Raw genomic sequence first — 20,127 nt, forward strand, 5'->3', positions numbered from 1 at the left:
TGATATGATTGTATGAATGATTACATCAAGATTATTTTGTGTAGCATATTACTGACGTGCACATCAGTAATATTCAAAATTCAGAAACAGAAAACAGATCCATGAAGGATTCCTGATGCATTGGTTCCAGTTTGGAAACAAGGCCAGATAATTTAGAACTGCAAAATGTGGTGAGATGTTCTCACCATACACATGTCTTGCCCCAGGCAACCTGGCAACTCACTCTTTTCAAGTTTGACCAGCATCGTATGCAACATGATTTCCTCATCCAGGGAGACACTAAGGGCATCTACATGATTACTGGATCAAGGGCAGGTGCTGCTGACTCAACTCTGGTGTCAGGCACGCTGCTGGTCCCATTCCTGGAAGTCCATACATTGGCGTGGATGTTTTCAGTGAAGAAACCTACATGTGAATGACTGCTTGTATGTAGGCTTCCATGAAACCAGCCCATATCAAGTCTTCTTCTCTTTCCTTTATAATGCTTTGGCAGATTTAACCATGTTATGCATTGCCCTATCTGATCAGGTGCATTGCCCTATCCCAGATCAACATCATTGGCTGCCGCTGGTGAAGGCAGGAAAATTACATGGATAAATATTATGCAAATGGGACTTGAGATGGGATTGGCCTTCTTTGTGGAAGTCTCATGATGAGTATCATGCCTAGTTCTGCTCTTGGGTATAAATACTAAACATTATAACACATTAAAAGTTTTGGAAAATGGGGATCTTGGAAGTATGTATTGAGTTGTGGAGGAATTGACTAACTCCTAAAGGTTTCTAGACATTCAAATGAAGATATTGCTGCTGTATGTTATTTCTTTACAGGGTTTTTTTAAAAAAAATATGTCCAAAACCAAAAGAAATGCACTGCTGTTTTTACAAGCCAGACAAATGTATCATTGTGGCATGTGAACGAAGGCACAATCAAGCTGGTTGAGGAGAAAAGAAGCAATTGCTTCAATATAAAATGAGAGATTCTGCATCTAAATCTGCTACCAAAACAATATATTAACTCCTGTTGTGAAACCTTGATAAAGAGTGAAGATAAAATGCTTACAGTTAAAAGCTTTATCAGAAAGCCCTGGGGCCTGTTGTGGAAACTAAAAACAACCCCTCCCCCTGCTGACAACAATTGCATTAGGGTTTTGTTAAGGAATAAGCTACAGTACAAATGCATAAATCACCTTGTTAGTCCACAGTTGAAGCTTTAACACTGGAACAAAATGCCTTGATGTCTGAATAAATAATACTTTTTTCAGTAAGGGAGCTCTTATTTTGAGATTATTATCAAGCTTTGGCATTCAAACCCATTATTTCGACCAAAAAACAAAACAGAATATCTGGATAATAAACACAGACGGCTGCTGTGTATCAATGCACATTTCTGTATATCTAGCTAATGCTTTATGGATGCATGTGTGAATACAGAGAGAAATCCAGACACATGTGGCAAATTAACATAGTCCCACAGTGAATGTATTACCAACTTTCCATATTTGCATCTAGGAATGTACGAAAGTCCCCTTACCTGGCTCTGCCGGGTTCCGCTGGGGGGGGGGGAGGCGCTCCGTCCCTCCCCCCGGAATCCTCGCTGGCCAGCTCCACTCCACGGGGATTTCGCGGAGCCGCCAGCCGGCTCCACCAGCAGCCGGACATCTGGCCGCTGGCTAGCAGGGACGCAAATGGCCGGGGCCGTAGCCGCCGCCGTTTGCGTCCCTGTAGTCAGCCGTGATAGGCTACGTAAAGACTTATGTAGCCTATCACGTCTGGCTTAAAAAACAAGAAAAACGTGCATACACAAATGGCGGTGGGTACGGCCGCCGCCATTTGCATTCCTTATTTTTGGCCATCTTAGTCTACGTAAATATTTACGTAGACTAAGACGGCGAAAATAAGGGGGAACGCAAATAGCGTCCGCTACACTATTTGTGTTCCCCTTATTTTCGCCATCTTAGTCTATGTAAATATTTACGTAGACTAAGACGGCCAAAAATAAGGAACGCAAATGGTGGTGGCCATAGCTGCCGCCATTTGCGTACGCGTTTGTTTGGGTTTTTTTTAAGCCAGACGTGATAGGCTACATAAGCCAAACTGAACTAATGAACAGCGCGTGGGGGAGATTCTCCCTTGGTTCTGTAAAGAAGGCAGCCAGGTTTGCTCAGAATCTAATTTCATAGAGATGTTATTAACAATTTGGGGGAAGAAGGGATCAAAGACAGAAAGTCAGTAAGGTAGGATAAAATAAGATTTCCTGTCTGACCAACACAGAATAGAAGCCAGAAAAACCTACATGCTAATCTCAGCATGGGACTCCCACAAAGGTTGTGTTGAAGACCAAGTGGAGACAACCACACAGTGAAGACATCCCATGTTTATACTATGTACCCAGGAGGTGCCCAGGAGATCCATTGCTACCTGCCAATCAGGAGTTGCCTAGGAATGCTTGGTGTGAATCTCAGGAAAAGGCGAGGTGAGAAATGGGATGCTGTCTCGCCTCTACTGGGGCTAGAGAGATTTAGTACACAGAGCAATGTTCTGTGTATTCAGGCTAAGTGCAGGGAGTATGTGCCTTGCTTGCTTTGCTGTGACTGGGAATAGAGTCTGGATAAAGACGGACATCTGAAAAGTATAAAACTGTTGGAGCATGGACTACTTCTCCACACCTGGTTCTATGATCTTTATTTCAGCAAGATCCAAATAGTGCAATGTAAATTTAGTTTTGTGCCCAAACCTATCATACAGATTTCTAGATTAACGTTCTGTAAAACAAATAGCTATCTTTATATATTGATGAATGCACACAGTGTATTAATTTTACAAAATGTCAGTATAAAAGCCCTCAAATTGGCAAATTTATATCTCAGTTAAAATTTCAAACCGAGCAACCATTTAACTAAATCTGATACTTTGATTTTGCCCTGTCAGCTCTGATGGCTTTTTAGCAAATAAGGCAGTTTATTGATTGATTAATTGATTTGATTTGATTTATTGGCCACCCATCTGGCCGGCTACCCGGCCACTCTGGGCAACACATACAATACAAATAACAGTGCAAAACACAACAAATGTACATAATCAACTGAACAAAACAACATTGCTCTAAAAAAACCTAAGCCAACCCGAATGTCCACCTGAACAGCCAGGTTTTCAAAGCCTGGTGGAAGCTCATCAAAGAGGGGGCATGGCGGAGGTCACTAGGGAGGGAATTCCACAGAGTGGGGGCCACCACAGAAAAGGCCCTCTCCCTAGTCCTCACCAGCCTGGCTGTCCTGGCTGATGGGACAGACAGAAGGCCTTCGGAGGCTGATCTTGTTGAGCGGCTTCCCTGGTATTGCTGGAGGCGCTCCTTAAGATAGACTAGGCCAGAACCATATAGGGCACTAAAGGTCAATACCAACACCTTGAATTGGGCCCAGCCCAGAAAACAACTGGTAACCAGTGCAACTCCTTCAGCACTAGAATGATGTGGTCTCACTGATGGCTGCCTTTAATCAGGCGGGCCACTGCGTTCTGCACCAGCTGCAACTTCCGATCTGTCTTCAAAGGTAACCCCAGTAGAGAGCATTACAGTAGTCTAGGTTAGAGGAGACCAGGGCATGAACTACCAATGGGAGCAGATGGTTAGGGAGGTAGGGGCGCAGCCGCTGTATCAGATGGAGTTGGAACAGTGCTACCCAGCTCATGGCCAACAACTAAGCCTCCATGGACAGCTGGGAGTCTAAAATAGCCCCCAGGCTGTGGACCTGGTCCTTTAGGGGCACCTGCACCCATTCAACACCAGGTCAGCATCCCCTAGCCTCCCCTTGTCTCTCACCACAAGTACCTCAGTTTTGTTGGGGTTCAGTTTCCACTTATTCCTTCCCATCCAGCCACTCATGGACTCCAGACACTTGGACAGGGTTTCTACAGCCAACTTTGGTGAGGATTTAAATGAGAGGTAGAGTTGCATGTCATCCACATATTGGTGACCCTGCACCCCAAACCTCCTGATGATGCCCCCCCAGAGGCTTCACATAGATGTTAAATAACAATGGGGAGAGAATAGAGCCCCGTGGCACCCCAGAAGTAAGCAGCCAAGGGTCTGAAGTCTTCTCCCCCAGAGCTACCGTCTGGTACCAGCCAGAGTGGAAGGAACAGAACCACTATAATACAGTGTCCCTTATGCTCAATGCCTCCAGGCGGTCCAGGAGGATACCGTGGTTGATGGTATCAAACGCTGCTGAGACATCGAGGAGAACAAGGAAGGAACATTCACCCCTATCCAGAGCCCTCCTCATATCATCCACCATGGCAACAAAGGCTGTTTCTATCCCATGCCCAGGCCTGAAGCCCAATTGAAATGTTAATATATAAGTGCAGGGGGTTGGGCTCAATGGTCTTATAGGCCCCTTCCAACCCTACTATTCTATGATTCTGTGATATGCAGCGTTATATATAGTACTTATATAAGTGTTAATAATAAATGGAATGAATAAATGCAAATTGGATCCCCTTTCATTTATATGTGGCCGAGGTGGAGATTCTGACTTGCTTGCTTATGCCCACCATGTCAGGGGTAACAATGCTGAAAACTCATTCTTATGTTTGATAGATCCAAACTGTCAGTACTAATTTTCACTCCTTCTCCTGAACCGATTCCTTGACAGCTGTGTTGAATTCTCTCTGTGTTCTCTTCACTGTCATTTTATTGTCCCATTTTTTTTCTAAAGGTCTCCCCCCAAATAGATATCAGTCCCCTCCCTCTTTCACATTTTCCCCATAGTTATGCAGTTTGTCATGTGTGTCATCCAACCAACAGGCATGCATTAATCAAAGATCACAGGACAATGAATGGTAGTGAGTAAAGGAATGTAGTACTCACCCATTATGGTTGAGAGTCTTCAGAAAGCCTAGCAATAGTTTCATAGGCAAGTTACTTATGGAGGTTGCAGGTCAGTGATAGAGCACATGCTTTGTACACAAAAGGCCCCGGGTTCCATCCCTGGCAACTCTAGGTGGAGCTGGAAAAGGCTTCTGTCTGAAACCCTGGCAAGCTACTGCCAATCTGTATAAACAATGCTGTTAGATGGGTCCACAGTATAAGGCAGCTTCATATGTTTTACAGAGAAAATAGCAACAATATGGATCATATCTCTACCCAATATTATATTTTAATTTTCAACAGACAACACTGAATTCTTTTTTACAGAGTAAAACAATTGCTGCAGCTCTTTGAAGGTTCAATGTGTGCACCATTCGGTGGGGTGGGATGGGCAGCTAGCCTGCCACTAGATAATACACATTGATCAGAGAAAACCAACAATGGCATTTCTTTTTTCCCCTTGCTATGATACAAATGGAATTGCGCACACTTTTATTTTGTAGTTTGTAACGTTTTGTCCAAACGGTAACGCTGATCTTTTGGAATGTCACTATGTTGACTTCCCAGAACCTATTATTCTAGAATATACTGTATTCAAATTTGGCAGCATTTCTTTGGCCACTGCATTTAACTTGCAGTTAAACTGCTCATTAAACCTCAAGCAATGCAATGTAATGCTTGATACCCTTTATAGCCAATGCTCTCCAAAGTACAATTAGAAGGAGTAGTATGACACAGAGCAATGGAGACAATTGTTTCTGAAGTTACTAATGCTAATTAGCGTATGGCATCTAAGACAGCTGCTGATGCTTCACTGCTAAATACTGAGGGACTAATTAGTGTTTTCTGTTAATTAGCTTCTTCTGCATGCACATTGTCCTTAGATGTACATGCACCATTGCCACTAGGCTATTAAAAACGTGGTCTGTGGTTTTCTTGCCATCATATAAGGTAGCTAGAGCAATTGGATATTGTATATAAAAAACAACAGTTACACCTTATGTTGTGAACCGCCCAGAGAGCTCTGGCTATTAGGTGGTATAGAAATGTAATAAATAAGTAAGGTATTATTATTATTATGTATACATTGCCATCAATGTGCATGGTGCTTTATAGAGTATGCAAGGACAGGCCCTTACGTCCATGGAGGTATTTAAAATTCAATTTTACATTTTAAATTTTGAATTTAAAATTCAAAACAGGAAACAGCAGAGGAAGGGGAAGGAACTGGAAGCAGGGGTAAACAGGGAGCAAGAGACAGTTGTTTCAGTTGCATGTTACACACTCTGTCATAGCAGGGCAGCCTTCCTCAATCAGGTGCTCTCCAGAGGTTTTGGACTACAACTCCCACTAGGCCTAGCTACCAGGCCCAATGGTCATATATTATGGGAGTTGTAGTCCAAAACATCTGGAGGGCATGGGAATCAGTGGTTCATTGAAAAGCTTCATTGAAAAGGTGAATTTTTTAGGGGGATTTGAATGAAGTAAGAGAGATGGCATCACACAGGCATTGTGGGAGGCAGTTTCGAGCACATGGGGCTGCAGGGGAGAAAGGGCAGTGTGTTTTGAGGGAGCCAAAGACGTTTGGACAGTGGAGGGTGGTAGAGCTGGGTGTAACAGCAGAGAGATAAGGGGGTGGCAAGGTCATGGAGGGCTTTGAAGCTACACTTGCTGATAGAGGAGTTACTTTGTTACTCCTTTCTGTCACTTAAAACTAAGGACATACTTTGCTAAGCATTGAAGGACATGAGAAAGTGTTTGGAAATGGTGTTAACACACACAGGCCCACGAGGGAAATATTCCTGGTGCTGTAAACTAAACATCCATCTTCTTGAGCAGCTCTTCTACACAATCTGTAATGACAGCTATAGGCAGTTTTCTCAGATGTCATGTCACAGTAAGAATTATGTGTGGCACTATGATAACAAACACACTTTTCCCCTTTAAATTTCTCTAAAAGTGTACCTAGAAAACAACATAAAGGCATGCCTCTTTCTAGTTCAATACCCAACCAGCATTTTCTGACTGATGATCAAACATTCACCAGTTCTTTTTTTGCCAATAATCATATATGAAAAGCTGAATGCCTCATTTTTTGGCCCCAAATCCCTTCCTTCATATCTGATGTAGTATTCATGCACTTTATAAAACTACAACGTATGTGTAATAATTCAGTCTCCTATTTTTGACAGTTCTTTTCAAAGTTATTTCTTTATTTATTGATGGAGGTGGATAGTTTTAGATTTTGAAATTAAGGGCAGGAATGTGATTGTACAGAGCTCTAACCACTTCAGCCCACCTAGCAGGCATATTTGTTCAGTCATGGTACACCATCCCCCAAATCCCCACATAACTGAATCAGAATAATAATTGCTTCAGTAGCTCTTGTCCAACCCATACCTCCAAATAGGGACAGAAAAACCAGGGATGCTCAAGCTTGCCCAAATTCTCCAAACTTCACTTCAAAGCTTGGTTCAGCTCACTCCTGTTCTCATTTACAACCTGTGTTTCTGGTTCATTTGAATGGGGAAAGTGTACATATTTGTGAGTATTTTTCAAAAGTGTGCACTTTTCCTTCATGGACTGGTGTGAAAATGAGAATTTTTTAGAAGTGTGCATTTTTTAACGTGCACATTTTTCAAACGCAAAAACAAGTTTGGGAATTTCCAAACATTTTCAGAGAACATGCGCTCCTGTTTGTGTTCATGTTCGGGGTTGTGAGTGGGGCATTTTTGAGTGATTTGTGAACTGAAACAAAATTCTCATATATTCTTACCTCCAAATTCTACCTGAAGTATGGTTGGAACAAGGTGCAGGGTTGTAGGCAAGAACCTCCTTCCCCTAGTTTTCTCTAGAGCCCATTCTGATCATCTGGGCCCTGATCCTTTTTGTCTATGTGTTGAGTCCTACACCAGACTTTCATCTCTTTGCCTCTTTTGGCAGATATACACATTTTCCCCTGACCACAGCACACACACCCCTCCAGCAGCAGAAAGATCTTATCTCCATCAAATGCTTGGCATAATGGGCAGGTTTGGAGGCCAGGGCTTGTGTGTAGGTATACAAGGGCCTGATACCAGTAATGGTGGGAAACAGGTGTTTCTGGGAGAAAGCCCAGGAGCCCTTCAAAAACCCCAATATAGCAGGGGTGTTGAACCACTTTCAGTTCAAGGACTGAATTCAATTTCATAGAAGCTCTCGAGGACTACATTCTGGTGTTGAGTGTGGCCAAAGGCAAAAGAGGTGAAGGCCAAATACCAAAAATATCAGCATACTGTAGCTTAAATTCTCACTGCCAATGCCTAAGCCTTAGGAAAGGCATTTTAATGTTTTAGAATGGGGGACACACACACAAAACTCAGGATATCACCAGATGATTGCTGGCTGAAGGAAAGGAGAGTGAGGCCAAGGGAAGGGGCCATGGATATCTGGGGAAACCTGCAGGGATGAATTGGGACCCAAGGCAGGCCAGATCTGGCCCATGGGCCTGAGGTTCCACATCTCTGCAATGCAGCCATACCCACTCCCTTAATTCCTCTGACATTTCCTTTTCCTACTACTAATAACTAGGGGAGGGACCATAGCTCATTAGCAGAGCACATGATTCGCATGCTGAAAGTCCCAGGGTTGATAGCTGGCATCTCTATTTAAAAATAGATGATGTAGCATGTATTGTGAAATAGGGATGCTAGAGAAATTCAAGGCAGACTAAAATCAGTTCGGATTTCTAAGGATCCGACCTATGGAATTTGCTGTGGACCAGCCTCCTCAGGCCACGCAGAATCTGTGGACTGTCAGATCTTTTTTTTTTTTTTTTAACTTTCCTGAAATTTATGCAAATTTATTCATAGGAAAATATGTAAATTTCTGCTGACATACGCCATGCTCGAAAATATATGTGGCGAAAAGTTAAATGGAATCGGGAACAATACACTAAACGTTATGTACTAGCATAAATTATGTAAATTGTTGTGAACCCTCTTACGGAATTATTTGCATATTTTTCCATACAATGGGGGAAAAAACTGAATCTATCTGTGAACCAAGGCTGTAACAAAAGACACCACACAATCCAAGAAACACACACGGGATGGATTTCACAAAATCTGGACATCCCTATTGTGAAAGCATTGCATCTGAAACCCCAGAGAGTCACTGTCAGTGATAGAAGAAGACAAGGCTGGGTGAAATGGGACAAATAGTCTGCTCTGGCAGAAGACTCCTTCCTGTGGTCTACTTATGTGTGTTTGTGTGCATATGTAGATATTTTTAAAAGGGATTTTTCTCATGAAATCGACTACCAAAGCTTTAGGGTTTAAATGCTGACCTGAACATCGTTGATTCCTTGCACAGCAGCATTTCATGAAGTAGTATGGCACGCCTCACATTTATCTAAATGTAAGGTAGACAAATGCTTGGTATTGCATTCTGTTTTTGCTTGTTTATCTGAATGCTGTCACAAGGCCTGTGTATACAGCGTGCATGGATACATTACATCAAATCTAAATCCACTGACAAGGATGATAATTGACCTCTTCTTAGAACAATAAGCAGACAAGATTAGGTTGTGCTGATACATGTTTATGCAAAGTGAAGCACAAATGGTCGCGGTTACTGTGGTAACACCTGCGACTAGGAAATGCCAGACCTGCAGATCTGAATATCCCGAGCTCAAGGCATGATTAAAGTCTCCAAATGACTGGGTAGGTTATAGTCACAAATGGGGGGAGGCACTCAGTGTCTGCAACAGTAGAAGGTATTACCGGCTGAGACAAGCAATAGATTCTGCTTTAGAAGCATTTCCTCACCTGTCTATGCAGCTGGATAATACGATAATGGCAGCAGAGGCAAAAATCAAGACTTTAGGGATTTAAGAATGCCAACAAAAAATAATTTATTAGCAGACAACTTGCAAAAACAAGCCATTTATAATAGCAAAGCCACAGTGCAAAATGCACTGTTGACACGTAGAGGCTGTTATCAGAATAATCAGGCCTTCTTGTTTTCAACTGGATAGTGAGGTTGATTTTTCAGTGGACTACCCAGCCAGTGGGAAAAGAGTATTGATGTTTCTTACAGAAATCTCTGAAAGTTAAAAAAAGAAGAAACAAACAAAGACTTCTTCTATGCTATCTAAGAATCCTCCCTGTTGTGGCTATTCCTGATACTCCAGAAAGGTTTGTGTCTATCTCTAAATATTCTCTAGGTAGAGGGGACTTCATGTATTTCACTCACCCATATTTTCCAGGATTTATTCTAATGTTAAAACCATTGCAATGACTTTCCCCAATTCAGCTGTAACTAAGCCCTATTTAATTGTTAGCCCTCCATGTAGAGGGGAAGGGGACTCCCAACTCCCACCCACTTCAATGTTACAGTGCCAATTAGCCCCATACGTGCCACCCCAGCACCTGCCCAGATCCACCTCTCTGACTGTTCAGAGAAGATTGGAGGGTGGGGAAGCTGGCTGGACTTGTGTAGCCTCTTCTGTGTGATCAGATTGACCATGTGGAGGTCAGATGGTGGAGCTGGGGAAGTAGATGTGATGTTGGGAATGGGTCCATCAGTGCAACCCCAAGCCCCCTTACTCATGCATTAGCTCTTCATGTAGCTAAAGGGCTCTAGTCATGCTTACATCTAATTAAAATCCATGGTGTTCAAATTAGTCACAATTAACTTGGATTGGGACCACTAGCCATATTTTTGAAACACTCCGTTGCACTTCCTTTACAGATATTTGGGATGCAAGAAATATTATAATATGTATCTCCACTTTCTTCATCTAGTCTCAAGTCATATGGCACTTGAGGTGTGAAATAAGCTATATTTTTCTGGATTTCAAAAGCAATAGGTTTTGTGGGTATGTACTATGGATCTAGGGCATCAGTAGGCAGCCTTTTTGGGCTGCAGGTACATTTGGTGATTTGAGAAACAGTCCTGGACACCACCTCAAAATGGCTGCCATGGGAGGTGAGGCAGAGGATAAGTAACCTGCCCAAATGACTGAGTACAAGGCAGAGATGGTCTCTGAGCCCCGACACACTAAACTCCTCCTCCGAACCCACGGTTTTCAGCACCAACAGAAACCTATTTCACAGCAATCCAAGCTGCTGGTAAGAAAATATGTTTTGTTTTTGTTTTTTAAAGGTGGGAAGGATAGGGCACCTTGGCAGGCAACAAGAAAAGTGTCCAGGGGTGCACTGGTGCCCATTGGCATCACATTGCCTAACCCTGATCAAGGTTATCTCATGAAAGGCAACACCAATCCTACCTTTTTACTTCCAAAGGACTGTGGTATGGCAGGAGTTTCAACACAGGTATGTGCATTTATGGTCACATATCTAAAAGATATAGGATAGCTCGAGAAGGTAAAGAAAACAGCAGTTGAAATGATTAGGGAGATAGAACCTTCCATGATAGTCTTAGCATAGGAAGTTAATTTCTCCTGTTCAATTTGTCCTGGATTTTCTAAACGAAGTTGTTAACAATTATATAATTTATTCATATATACATAGTTTCTTCAATCAGTCTAACTCCTTGCTGTTTCTAATTACATTATATTACAATATAGACAAAAGGACCGTCTACCTTGGGGATCAGAGTAATTAAACAAATGCAAAATGAGCCAATATTTTTCCAATTATCCATGGTGACACATGGCCCATATGTTTCTAGGCCTTTACAATTATATCTTCATCAAACTTACATACATTCTACAAATAAAATAAATTTCCGAATGGGACTTCCCATCATTGCCTCTATTAAAATGGTTGCATGGATTTACCTTCTTCTTGTCCAAAAACTCTCTTGAGTGTATTTCTCTCTCTGTTCTTTATTATTTTTAGTATCTTTGGAAAAGCTCCTGCATCTTTGATGTCAAATTGGCTTCTTTTTTACAGTAACATAGGAAGCTGACTTATACCGAGACAGACGAGTGATCTACCTAGCCCAGTACTGTCAAAACTGACCAGCAGCAGTGGCTCTTCAATGTTTTAGGAGGATTATTTCCTAGCCCTACCTGGAGGTATCAGGTACCCCTACCTGGAGGTATCAGGAGGTCCCAGGGATGAACCTGGGACCTTCTGCACACAAAGTATATGCTCTAGGGACGTATGACAAAGTAGTTTCTGTTCATTTTTGATCAGGATTTACCCAGTTTGCACTTTCCAGGCTGAACATGGACTTGATCGCAATCCGCTGTCAAGGTCTGTTCATTTCTTAGCTTGCAATGTGATCTGTGGACCCCCAAAATAAATGTGTTCAACAGCATGCACACATTTAAAAAATTAAAATACACATGAAAGATGTGTGCTTTTGAGAAATGTGCACAAACCCACTTTACTTAATGGGAGAAGAAAGCATACAGTTCAAATATGTGCACAATTGAGCTGTACATTTGGAAAATATTTATTTATTTGTTTGTTTGTTTCTATACTGTCCAATAGCCGAAGCTCTCTGGGCAGTTCACAAAAATTAAAACCAAATGGCACACAATAAAACAATTTAAAATATATAGAACATTAAAACCACAATATAACAATACAACCACAATAAAACCTAGCAGCAGTGCAGGAATTTAAAAATGCAGATTTAAAACAGCAAAGCTAAAAGTCTAAAAAGCTAAAATGCTAAAATGCCTGGGAAAATAAAAAGATCTTCACCTGGCGCTGGAAGGAATACAGTGTAGGTGCCAGGCCAACCTCACTAGGGACCTCATTCCGCAGCCAGGGAGCCACAGCAGAGAAAGCCCTCCTCCTAGTAGCTACCCGCCTCACTTCCTTTGGCAGGGGCTCACGGAGAAGGGCCGCTGATGATGATCTTAAGGTCCGGGCAGGCACATATGGGAGGAGGCGATCCTTCAGGTAACCTGGCCCCAAGCCGTTGAGGGCTTTGAATGTTAACACCAGCACTTTGAATCGGGCCCGGAAATGGACTGGCAGCCAGTGCAGCTGGAAAAGTACTGGCGTAATATGAGCTCGCAGGCCAGTCCCTGTTAACAATCTTGCTGCCCTATTTTGGACCAGCTGAAGTTTCCGGACCGTTTTCAAAGGCAGCCCCAGGTATAACGCATTGCAGTAATCCAGACGAGAAGTTATCAGAGCATGGATAACTGTAGCTAGGCTATCTCTGCCCAGATAAGGGCGTAGTTGGTATACCAGCCTAAGCTGATAAAGAGTGCTCCGTGCCACTGAGTTCACCTGTGCCTCAGACAAAACATGCTTGAAAATATTTGCAGATTTTCACACAAAAGGAACCCCCGCCCCCAAGCTCACAATCTGATTCGGACATAAAAAGGAATGAGCTTTGAGATGGAATTTGGAGAACTTTGACAGGCTTGTGTTTTGCTGATTCACACATCCCTACCCACCCCTGAGCTACATCTCCTCGCCCTCCTCCTACATCAGGCTGGTCCTAGTAATTTAAAATCTTTTCTTGTTGTTCTAGATTTTCTGAACTGATTAGAGCTTTTAACGGATATTTTAGAGGACTGATTTCAGTGTGGGTGATTTGCACTTTCTGTCAATTGGGTTCCTTTAAGGCATCGCAACTCGGGTATTTGAAAAGCCTGACATTCAAAATCAGTCACTTTGGAATAAATAGGCCTGTTGTCTACAGTTTCTTTCTACAGCTCTAAACAGTGCTTAGTTCCATCTGACTGGGTTTGATCTCTGCCGCTACAAGATCAACTGCTAATTCCTTCTGGGATGCTTTGACTCTGCCTGTTAAGTTCTTTTTGGTGAGTTTTGATAGTGTTCTTTCCAATTTCAATTTCTGCCAGAGCTCTTGTTAGTCTTCCATTCACAAAGAAGTTGTAATATGTTCTCCTCTAATGTGAGCAAGCATAGTCTTCTTTCTCCTGCTTCACATATTCCAGGGCTAAGAACTGCACCAGAAAAAAGGGGAAAAGGTTTGAGCCCTGGAACAAATTAAGCCCTGTGTAGTATCATACCTTGCAGGAAGACTAAGGAATAATTCAGTTAGAAACCCTTACAAATCTGGCCTTGATTGCTCCAAATGTGATGAATGAGGCTGTGGAAATTCTGTGTAGGCTTCATCGGCAACCTTCTCTCCCACACAGACACTCTAGAGTGATAGTACATCAGAAAAATGACAATGTGATAAAAGAATATGGAGCTGTAAAAGTTCTTGTTCAAGGCAAGGGTAACAATGATAAAACCACTGGCAAAATAAAAGAGATTAGCCTGTTTTTTTTACTGCTTAACTCCCAAGCCCTATTATTAATCCTGACTGACCTTTCCTTCTCTTAACGTTTTCTCATGTCTTCTGGTGCTTAATGACTTTTACATCTGGAGCAACAAGATGCTCCAGATTCTCACCACTGATGATGATGAGCCTTCAGACCTTTTGCTGACAATGGGACAAAATTGCTATTTGTTCACATTCTCAAGCTGAAGTGGTGGGCAGATCAAACTGATTGAAGTGTTCGGTTTGTCTTTCTGTATATTTCTTTCCTGGCCACAAGTCAGCACAGCATAGGAGATCTCAAATTAAGTTATGACAGTTATGAAGGCCCGTGTTGGGCATTTGCTAAAACCTGCCACATTTTAGAAGACCCAGCAATACGAAGGAGCAGAACCAGGAGATAAAAATCTTGTCTGGCAATGTAATGTGAAATGCAATAGTGCTCTACAATTTAGCATCCTGTAAAACATAAGGAATAGCTGAACCATGTTATTACAGGCTACAATTTCTGCTGGTATAGCACCACTGAAGTCAATGGGGTAGTGACATTCAGAATCTCTGGTTGGATATATTAAGTAGAGTGTATCAAAGGGCAATAATTAAATACTGCAGCTCCAGGTTAGGGCAGTTTTTCCTGAAGAAACTGCTCTTGTCTATGAGGAAGGTTATAGCTTATCCCAGCATTCACCAACCAGGTGCCCTCCAGATGTTTTGGACTAGAGCTTGCAGAATTCCAGACAATTAGCTATGTTGGCTGTGCTTGATGGGTCTTGAAGTCCAAACCATCTGGCTGGGGAAGGCTGAACGAGCCCTTTACTGGTTTTCTATTCAAAGGGAGTTTTTAATGTCAGAGTGCTTCAAAAATGTGATTTCCCATCTGAAGTCTGAAGTTGTGCAGTAGACATAATGTGCACAATAGAAACTTGGTGGAATGGAGAGAACCAGTGGGAAATGAGAAAAACCAAAAGGAACACAAACCAAATACATATAGACATAAGGGATTCAAAAAAGGTTTTTGAGGTGCATTTCATTAATAACTTTAGGACCAAAAATGAAAAATTATCACATACAATCAAATCAGAGAATTAGTTAGAGACCTGGTAGGACTGTTTGATAACAAGGAAGTTAAAAGGAGTATAAAGGTGGATAAGGAGAAAAGCTGAATGAATTCTTTGCATCTGTCTTCACTGAAGAGGATGCAGGGCAGATACCCATGCTTGAACTGATATTTTCAGGAAAGGAGTCTGAGAAACTGAGACAAATTGTGGAGATAAGAGATGAGCTTCCAGACCATATTGTCAAATTGAAAACAAACACATTCCTGGGCCTAGATGGTATTCATCTGGGAATTCTTAAAGAACTTAGATATGAAATTGCTGATCTTATAACAAAAATATGTAATGTGTCCCTAAGATTGGCCTCTGTGCCAGAGGACTATAAAGTGGCCAAACCAATACCAATCTTTAAGAAGGATCCGGGGGGCGGGAGTGCTCAGGAAAATATAGGCTAGTTACCTTGACATCTTTTTTCCAGATAAATTGGTGGAAAGCATTATTAAAGAAAAAAAAATCAAGCACATACAAGGACTGTTCTTGCTGAAGGAGAATAAACATGACTTCTGCAAAGGTATGTCCTTCCTCATTAATCTTTTAGAGTTCTTAGACAGTGTCAACAGGAGTGATCTGGTAGACATCGTTTACTTGAATTTTCAAAACTCTTTTGACAAAGTCCCTGAATGAAGACACCTGAGCAAACTTATCAGTCATGGGATAAGAGAAAAGGCCTCTTATGGATCACTAACTAGTTAAAGAACAGGAAGCATAGAGCTGGAATAAATAGCCATTTCTTACAATGAAGGGATGTACACAGTAGGACCCCACCAAGGATTTGTATTGGGACCAGTGCTTTTTAACGTTATAAATGAACTAGAGTTGGGAGGTGACCAAGTTTGCTGATAACACCAAATTATTAGGGTGGTTAAAACAAGAAGCAAGAGCAAAGAGCTCCAAATATTGGGGAACATAAGTAGAAGGGTGCTACTACATATCTTTCCTGCTTGTGGGCTTCCCATAGGCATCTGGTTGGCCCCTGTGGAAGCAGAATGCTGAACTTCAACGAATTAGGTCTTCTATCTGATCCAGCACAGCTCTTCTCATTTTTAGTATATGATTGTATACATCTGTGCAGTTACAATCCATGCTTTCCACTTGAATTTATAGGTGTTCTCGCAAGGTTGAGAACCATCAGACATCTACCCAAACTGCCCATTCATCAAATTCAAGACCCATTTTATCATTTATATAGCACTTATTAGTGACTGAGGTGCTACACAAAACACACATAAGCCTTACTTAGTTTCTACATGAAGCCATTCAGATTTGGATTGTGGGAGAGGTAGATGCTGATAACTGACCAGAAGTAATAAGACAGGAATTTAATAGCTGGAGTAGGTAGATCAGGTGAAATGAAACTTTGCTCTAATCTTCAGGAGGAATTTTTAAAAAGTCCCCTTTACCAGCTGTGTCATTTTCAGAAGGAAGCATGAAAAAGAAAGATCATGGATATAAATTATGAAGTCTCCCCATATCATGACCCAGTGGTTGAACCACAGAAGACATTACTCAGCCAGAGGCCTCCATGAGGGGAGAATCCCAGGGACTAATACTGTAACCACCTCCAAAGCCTGAGGCGGTCACTTTGCCCTCCTCCTCTGACTCAGAAGAGGCAAACTTTAAATCCTTGGCTGAACATGAGCCAAATCCTGGAGAATCAAGCATGGCGCTTTTAAATAGGGATGGGCAGGCTCACGTGCACCCAGCTTTTTCCGGCGATCACTGAGCCACTGCCGCCGGCTGCCCATGCTTGCGGTACTGTGTGAGCTTCGGCATGGCACGGCGGCTGCTCTACAAAGCCGCAGGGCCGCCTGTGTCCTTGCGCGCCGCCATTGTGTGCAACTATGGTGGCTCAGGCACTTCTGGGTGGGTGCTCCATTCACACCTGTAATGTTGCATAAATGGGCCCTTTATGGCCCACCAATTACACAACATTACCCAACCAGAAGCTTGTGAGCTGCCATTGTTGTGCACAATGGTGTAGTGGCAAGAGTGTTGGACTAGGAGCTGGGAGATCCGGGTTCTAGTCCCCACTCAGCCATGGAAGCTCACTGGGTGACTTTGGGCCAGCCACAGACTCTCAGCCCAACCCACCTCACAGGGTTGTTGTTGTGAGGATAAAATGGAGAGGAGGAGGATAATGTAAGCCGCCTTGGGTTCCTTGCAAGAGGAAAAAAGGTGGGGTATAAATGCAATAAATAAATAAATAAATAAATAAATAAATAAATAAATAAATGGTGGCCCTCTAGGAGGACGGGGCAGTTGCTGGCTCACCAAACTTTGGGGTTTTCACTGAGCAGGTCTGTGAGCACCCATGGTTCAGCGAGTGGGGTCCAGGGAGGCAGGCAAGGGGGAGTCTGTTAGACTCTATCCCTCCTTGTGGACTCTCCGGACATCCCTACTTTTAAGCACCAATAGGTTCCCCCAGAAGGGCCAGAGAGAGAAACCCTGCCTACCACCTATTTAAAAGTGTTGTAGCAACATCCTAGTTTGCTGTTCTTAGGTGTCTGTATCCAGTTGGAACTTTTCCAGTCTATTCAAGGCTGTCTATATCACTGCCTCCTTGCCTGAACACTCCACATCCACTTCACCAAATTCTCCCTGTGAACATCATAGCCAGGGTGTGACAATATGTGGTATTTATTTATTTAAAAACATTTGTATCCCACCCTATATCATTAAGATACAAGAATATAAAGCTGGGGACACACTATTATGGTTCCACTATAGTTGTGGAAAATATGTATTTTCCAACAAAGAAGATCAGCAATGTTGAAAGTAAAAGATTTATTGCCAATTATATTATGTGCTCTGAAAGAAATATTGTACATTGTCAGTAACGTAGATTATGGAATGGCTGAATCAATAGTTAAGAATCTGTTGTACACATTGACTTTTACTGTAGAGCTTTTGTTAAATACAGTTGGGAGTTCCACTTGCAAAAGGCCTGCCTTGAGCAGGAAAGCATTTGCTCACTTACTTCACATGCCTCTCTCCCATTTACTGGTTGATTTAGGTCTTCGTTCATTGTGAAATAACACTGGCTCATTAAATTAATAGCTGCCCCCCAATCAAATGGTTAGCTCACAGCTAAGCTAGCTCACATGGAAAGTTAACAGTATTCAAACTCTGGTGAAAAAGGTATAAAATCCTGGTCATGATTGAAGGCAGAATGCACATGAAAGCCTGACTTCAGGGCTCATAGGAGGCCTCTTGAATGCAACAGAATGTACTTTACATGAGTGGTGCTGTACAGACTTAATGCAAGAACTAGAAAAGCAAACTTCAAAAATGCTATTCTGAATGACTGAATCCTGTTATTCTTGGCAAATTCAATCTTCATAAATGCACAGAATTTTAGAAGGATTGAGACTTAGATAATCCCTTCTGAAACAAGCGGTGATTAGAATTTTCCTCCTGGAAATATATAATTTTTGAAAGGAGAAACATACTTCTTACCTTTCAAGATAGGAAGGAGAGGTAGGAAGGCCAAGACTCCATCACATAGCCACTCTTGGATTACGTCAGATTTTCCTCTTTTACTGCTCATTATCCCTCACCGCATCACCCCTGCGTTCACAGGAACTAAGCAGTATCTATATGTGGAACAAATTTTGTTCATTTGTTTGGTTTCTATTTTTTGTTTTGTTTCTGTTCAGTATTTTGACATTTTGTTTTTCAGCCTGTTGTCCTCTTCTTTGCCTCTCTCACACCAGCTTCTTTGCTCATGGGCCCATTTCTTTCATAATATACAATTTTAATGGAATTATTATATTTTATAAATGTTCTGAACTACATTTCAAGCTCTAGTCAAAAAGCAGAATACAGTTCTCATAAACACATAGATAAGTAAATCAATTGTGATTGTTTTAATGCTAAAAAATAACAACACAGTCCTCTGCTATGGCACTTCCCACTTGGTTCCCATCCCGCCACTACTGCTGAGCAACTGTGGCTCCCTCTGCCAGTTCCTGGAAGAGAGAGGTGTAGTTGTTTGGCTCCCATCCTACTGCCTCCATTGCTGCAATGAGCTGCCATTTTGTGCACAATGGCAGCTTGTCGGGGAAGTGGGTGGCCACTTGTTAGGTGCCTGCCAACTGCTGGGCAGTTCACACCCCGTCACAAACAGGGGAGGTGGCCAGCAGGGGTCCATCAAGTGGGGTGTGGGATGGACCCAGGTGAGTTCACCCATCCCTATAAAAATGTTCAATTGATTTTCCAAAGAAAACTGGCCTAGGGAAGCAGGCTGAAGTACTCTGCTTGTCAGTAGATTGGCATGATGTAACTGGGGAAAATTTACCTAACCAGACAGATTTGTTATGCAGTAGAAAAATCCCCACAACGCTAAAAAAAAAAGTTTCTTCTTAGTTAGAATAAAGTTTTACCTAAAGTTTGACTTTGGCAGCTATTTTTCTAATAATTTGAGTTTATAACATCTTCTGATGCTACAGATACATTTCTGGTTCTGAGGCATTTCACCACCCCAGGATACATTGGAAAATGGCTTGGGGTAATAATATCCCCCACATATTTGTGTATACTTTTTATGACTTGCATGAGGATTTAAGCGATTGCTCCAGTCAGTATTATTTTCCTTGAAACTCATTTGAGGACTGCAAGATCCTAAAAGATGGGCAAATTAATGGGTTCAACTCCATGGCTTATAGAACTTCTCTCCCCTGAAAAGGAATATTAGAGATTAGGTTCTGGGTTCCAAAGTGTGCCCTTAAGTCAGTCTTCCCCAACCTGTCACCATCCAGATGTGTTTGACTACAAATCCTATCATCTTTGACCATTGGCCATACTGAATGGGGATCATGAGGGGTTGTAGTCCAATATATCTGGAGGACACCAGGTTAGGCAAGGGAGCCCTAAGTGTAATGATGCTGCTGAATTTTGTAATTAGCCAGCTTGTTGGTCAAAACTCATCCATTCATAAAGCTCA

The 20,127-nt window shown here is 42.1% G+C and overlaps 1 long non-coding RNA gene across 1 annotated transcript in view; it reads left to right on the forward strand.

Annotated features, from left to right (window-relative positions):
- The window catches only part of LOC146347156 (uncharacterized), a 134,588-nt gene extending 118,892 nt beyond the window's left edge, over window positions 1–15,696 (forward strand). Inside the window, exons 3-4 of the long non-coding RNA XR_014790171.1 lie at window positions 13,483–13,603; window positions 15,604–15,696. This is a non-coding gene — a long non-coding RNA (uncharacterized LOC146347156). The remainder of the gene's footprint in view (window positions 1–13,482; window positions 13,604–15,603) is intronic.
- The last annotated feature ends 4,431 nt before the right edge of the window (window positions 15,697–20,127 follow it).

This window comes from Heloderma suspectum, chromosome 4, assembly GCF_057233095.1.
Source record: "Heloderma suspectum isolate Gila_16-S chromosome 4, 16-S_ref, whole genome shotgun sequence".
In the NCBI taxonomy this organism is placed as follows: domain Eukaryota; kingdom Metazoa; phylum Chordata; class Lepidosauria; order Squamata; family Helodermatidae; genus Heloderma; species Heloderma suspectum.